Here is a 6,000-nt window from a genome sequence, read left to right as displayed (position 1 = left end):
CATGAACTGTGTCCCACCTAATTAGCTCATAAGGACCCCAGCACTTAGAACAGTGCCTGGCACATAATAATCACTTAATGAAGGAGATAATATCAACTCCATTTTACAGATGAGGAAACCAGGGTTCAATGCATTTACACAACTTGCTCAAAGGCACAAAGCAGACCACTGACAGAGCTACAACTAGAGCCCCCTTCTCAACTCTGATACCCTGATCTGTGCCTTCCACTGGATCAGACTGCCAACCATCCATTCATTCAATCGTATTTATTGAGCGCTTATTGTCTGCAGAGCACTGTACTAAGCACTGGGGAGCCTAAAACAACAGACATTCCCTGCCCACAGTGAACTTATATTCTAGAGCTGTCATTAATGTAAAGGGTGTCACGAACTATTAGCCAGCCATGAGACAAATGGGTCTCCACGATTACATACAAAGAACAGTAAACATTTGAAAGCCTTTGGTGCTCTACTTTTCAACCTCTCCTCCTAACTCCTGTTTCGTCAAAAGTCTCTTACACCCCCTGAATCATTGGCATTCAGTAACATGGATGCAACACAACGGTGGTGCTATTTTGAATTCTCCTCGCCTTCCAAAAATCCATGAATAGAAAATAAATGTTCAGCTGCACATGCTGTCACTGGAAAATTTGCAAGTATTTGTAGCAGCTGGAAATATTTGGAAAGAAGCTAGAAATCAGGATTGCATTCCCTGGAAGCATTAAGTTTTCCCGGGGGTTGGGTCTTCTCCCACTTGATCCAATTACATCCACCGCCTCATGGACTTTTTCTTATTCTCATCTTTGCCTTTGGTGAGTGTGTTAAAGGGATAAAGATTGCCAATCTTGACAATCTGTTCTCTGGGCTTAAATAGGATTGAAGTAATTCCTCAACGTGCCTGTCATAACTTTCTGATTAGGTTATTGACCCAGAAATTCCTGACTGTACTGACTTATTTTCATTTCATTTCCAAATCTAATTTCCAGAGCTGTCATTTCTGAGCTTATTCTATTAAATGATTTTAGGTCCAGGCTAGATAGGTAAACTATTGGGCTTTTTAACTTATCTTTTCATAAAATAAGTGCTATATGGATCCTATGGAATCAGAAATGGATTAACAACAGCTATGGTATTTTTTATTGCATCTGTTAATTACTTACTATGTGCCAGGTACTGTACTAGGCGCTAGGTTAGAAATAAGCAAATCAGGTTGGACACAGTCCCTGTCCCACATGAGGCTCACAGCCTTAATCCCCATTTTGCAGCTGAGGAAACAGACACAGAGAAGTTAAGTGAATTACCTAAGGACAAGTAGCTGAAAAGTGGTGGAGCTGGGATTAGAACCCAGTTTTCCCTGATTCCCAGGCCATGCTCTATCCACTAGACCAAACAGCTTCTCATATTTGTTATTTGTATTTAATATTTGTTAAATGCTTACTACGTGTCGAGCAGTGTATTAAGTAATTTTGGGGGTAGAATCAAGATAATCAAGTCAGAGCTCAAGTCCCATATGCGGCCCATAGTCTAGAGGGAAAGGGAGAATCAATCAATCAATCGTATTTATTGAGCACTTACGGCGTGCAGAGCACTGTACTAAGCACTTGGGAAGTACAAGTTGGCAACATATAGAGACAGTCCCTACCTAACAGTGGGCTCACAGTCTAGAAACAGTCTAGAGAATAGATATTTAATCCTCATCTTTCAGATGAGGAAACTGAGGCACAGAGAAGTTAAATGACTTGCCCAAGGTCACACAGCTGGCACATGAAAGCATGATTAAAGCATGCCACGAAACTTCAAAGACAGGCAGAACTCAAAACTAGTCTTTTTAGTTGCATAATGAAATACAGAGACCAATTTGTTTCTTTAAATTATCATGTTTCTTTTTCCCCTCACCTAGTCTTGCCTGGAATTTTCTCCGATGAAACTATATAGTTGGCAAGTTGCCTCAGCCCCAGTGAAAACACAACAATCCTGAAATAATGGAGATTTGCTAAATTCATACATTTTACAGGCACATCTATATAATACAACTACAGAAATGGATAATTTGACTTAATGCTGCTAATCCATAATTCAACATTAGGAACATCCTTAACTACAGAGTATGAGTTTTGCAGCTGAAACAACATTATGTTGGCATCTGCCCTGATCTTGGAGAGAGATTTTAGGACAAGATGTAAGCCGCAGATGAAACGTCACTGTGGTAAAGGCTGGAGCTAGAAAAGAGCTTTTCCTCAAATAGTGTTTAGCAATTGTTCTGCCCTGTTGGAAGCAATGCTGTAGTCCATCCCATTTGGAATTCTTTGAATTGCATGGCTAATTGAATAAAGCAGCTGAAAAGAAATGGTGAAATGAACTCAGGATGTATGGCCCATCCTGCTAAACAAAACATATTTTTGCTCTTCAGTTCTAGCTTCAGTTAATCTGTTTGTCTCAGTCATTTCACTGAAACTGGCTATTTTTTTTCAGTTGGAAATTACCTCTTTAGTAAAGTAAATGATCAAAAGAACCTATCAGGCCCATTTACATTTTCCTAAGCAAAATGAGAAAAGCTAAAAGACTGAAGCAAGAGCTCATGACACCGAATTGTGATTGTTTAAAAGTGATATAGGTTTGAATGAAAATTATACATTTGAACCTTCCTATAACTAGGGTAATGTCTTCTTGCAACTTGGCAGAAATCACGAGCGCAAAATTAAGAAAATACCCTATCATCAAAAATGCTTCAGAGCTATCATTGGACCTTTTCCTAACAGTTTCCCGAATGTAAAAATGTGTTCATATTTGGCTAAAAAAGTTAGAGGAGATAAAAAGGTCACAGAAACAAGTTCAGTAATCAGTCCAAAATGAATCTGTGCTTAATTTTAGGTTTTGGGTCACAAGTACAGCCAGTGCAGAGATAAAATAATGTAAAAATGATAAAGAAGTCCTCGGTTTGTTTTTTTTAAATTCACAGCAGGATTTGATTTAGGACACATTTCAGATCCATTCTTATTTACTGCAAGCAAGATCAACTGACTCTTTCTCTAATCTCTCTTCTGCTGTTCCTCTCACAGTAGCACAATGCCAGATGCTGCTCTATGAACTGTTCCTGTCAGCATGTTTTCCTGAGTTTACGTCGTTTAACTACACTCATATTAATCTTAGTCATCCTCTTTAGGGAGCTGTTCATACACAAATTCTTTTAATAAATATGGACATTTTTCACCACATTGCTATCGTCCAGGGCATAATTGACATTCTCTTTCACAGACAATGAGATGCTTGGAGAGGCATAACATAGTGCCATCTAGTGATTTGGTTTAGTTTCGCTGTCTTAACTCACCAAATGGTAGAAAACCACATGTCAATCGATCGTATTTATTGAGCGCTTACTGTGTGCAGAGCACTGTACTAAGCGCTTGGGAAGTACAACTTAACATCCAAGCCGTCACCAAAACCTGCCGGTCTCAGCTCCTCAACATTGCCAAGATCCGCCCATTCCTCTCCATCCATACCGCTACCCTGCTCGTTCAAGCTCTCATCCTATCCCGTCTGGACTACTGCATCAGCCTTCTCTCTGATCTCCCTCGTGTCTCTCTCCACTTCAATCCATACTTCATGCTGCTGCCCGGATTATCTTTGTCCAGAAACGCTCTGGGCATATTACTCCCCTCCTCAATAATCTCCAGTGGCTATCAATCAATCTGCGCATCAGGCAGAAACTCCTCACCCTGGGCTTCAAGGCTGTCCACCTCCTCGCCCCCTCCTACCTCACCTCCCTTCTCTCCTTCTCCAGCCCAGCCCGCACCCTCCGCTCCTCCACCGCTAATCTCCTCACCGTACCTCGCTCTCGCCTGTCCCGCCATCGACCCCCGGCCCACGTCATCCCCCGGGCCTGGAATGCCCTCCCTCTGCCCATCTGCCAAGCTAGCTCTCTTCCTCCCTTCAAGGCCCTGCTGAGAGCTCACCTCCTCCAGGAGGCCTTCCCAGACTGAGCCCCTTCCTTCCTCTCCCCCTCGTCCCCCTCTCCATCCCCCATCTTACCTCCTTCCCTTCCCCACAGCACCTGTATATATGTATATATGTTTGTACATATTTATTACTCTATTTATTTATTTATTTAATTTTACTTGTACATATCTATTCTATTTATTTTATTTTGTTAGTATGTTTGGTTTTTTTTTTCTCTGTCTCCCCCTTTTAGACTGTGAGCCCAATGTTGGGTAGGGACTGTCTCTATATGTTGCCAATTTGTACTTCCCAAGCGCTTAGTACAGTGCTCTGCACATAGTAAGCGCTCAATAAATATGATTGATTGATTGATTGATAGACGGTCCCTGCCCAACAGTGGGCTCACATCAGCCTATATTCCATTCCAACAACAGCCAGACCTCAGCCCCTTCCCCAAATGGAGAGGCCACGTATCAGAAATGGCGGGTTCCCTAAGCCAGGAACTGCGCTTCAACAACAACCGGCCAGAAAACTGATCATTTCTATCTTCAAAGCCAACTTGCTTTGTTGTCTTACATACAGTAGCCCATCTCTCATCTTATCAAACTGAATACCTGGATCGAAAAACTTCATAAATACCAACTGTCCAGTCTAAAACATATCTTAATACCAAACTCTTGTGGCCTAGTCAGGCCTGGGAGTCCGAGAGAACTAGGTGCTAGCTATTTCCAGCTCCGCCATTTCTCTGCTGTGTGACCTTGGACAAGTCACTTAGCTTGCTTGAAATATGAAAGCATCCTTGTACTGTTTTGTAATTGGCCTTTCCTCAGGATCAAGGCATACCTGCAAAGCTCCCTCTAGATTGTAAGCGTGTGTGGGCAGGGAATATGCCTTCTAACTCTTTTGTCTATTGGACTCTCCCAAGTGCTTAGTACAATGCTCTGCAGATTGTAAGCACTCAATAAATACCATCGGTTGAATGAATGAATGATTTGTCAGCTCTCTGGAAGATACCTTGATAAGTATTATTCTATTTATTTATTTTACTTGTACATATCTATTCTATTTATTTTATTTTGTTAGTACGTTTGGTTTTGTTCTCTGTCTCCCTCTTTTAGACTGTGAGCCCACTGTTGGGTAGGGACTGTCTCTATATGCTGCCAACTTGTACTTCCCAAGCGCTTAGTACAGTGCTCTGCACACAGTAAGCGCTCAATAAATATGATTGATTGATTGATTAGCTCCTCTGGGCCTCCATTTCCTCATCTGTAAAATGGGGATTAAGACTGTGAGCCCTATCGTGGGACAAGGATTGTGTCCAACTCGATTAGCTTACATCTACCCCAGCGCTTAGAACACTGCCTGGCGTATAGTAAGCACTTAAATACTGCAATCATTATTATGATCCTCAAACACAGAATTATGGGAGCCTCCTGACAACATAATGATAATAATTATGGTATTTGTTAAGCACTTACTGTGCACCACACACTGTACTGAGCGCTGGGGTGGGTGTAAGCAAATCAAGTTGGACACAGTCCCTGTTCCACATGGGGCTCATAGTCTTAATTCACATTTTAAAGATGAGGTAACTGAAGCACAGAGAAGTGAAGTTCTGGTTTACATAATCAATTGTATTTATTGAGCGCCTACTGTGTGCAGAGCACTGTACTAAGTGCTTATGCCCGGTCTCTCTCAATCTTCTGTCTTTCCTTCCTCAGAGCCGCCAGCTGATGGGTAGGTGCTCAGTCTCAAATACAGATGCCCATTTGCAGTCCTCTGCAGACTCTCAGTCTCATTAATCTGCCAACATGCCAAATGGTGAAATGGTCTTTTCCCCAAATATTGTACTCTGCTTTTGGCTAAACAGTGAACCAGCCTGCTTGTACCAACCAAGAGGATACCAACCTGGTTGCCAAAAGCACTATATTTCCTATGTGGTAAGACACGCTAAATAGTCCACCAGCAAGCAACCCACCCTAGAAGTCTGCATCTCCTCCAAGTTGTTTGGAAACCACAGCTGCCCCCTCCCTCACTCCCTCCTCTGGGAACAGAATGGGGGAC

Source organism: Tachyglossus aculeatus, chromosome 1 (genome assembly GCF_015852505.1).
Source record: "Tachyglossus aculeatus isolate mTacAcu1 chromosome 1, mTacAcu1.pri, whole genome shotgun sequence".
NCBI classification, from domain to species: domain Eukaryota; kingdom Metazoa; phylum Chordata; class Mammalia; order Monotremata; family Tachyglossidae; genus Tachyglossus; species Tachyglossus aculeatus.
This window is presented reverse-complemented; position numbering follows the sequence as displayed.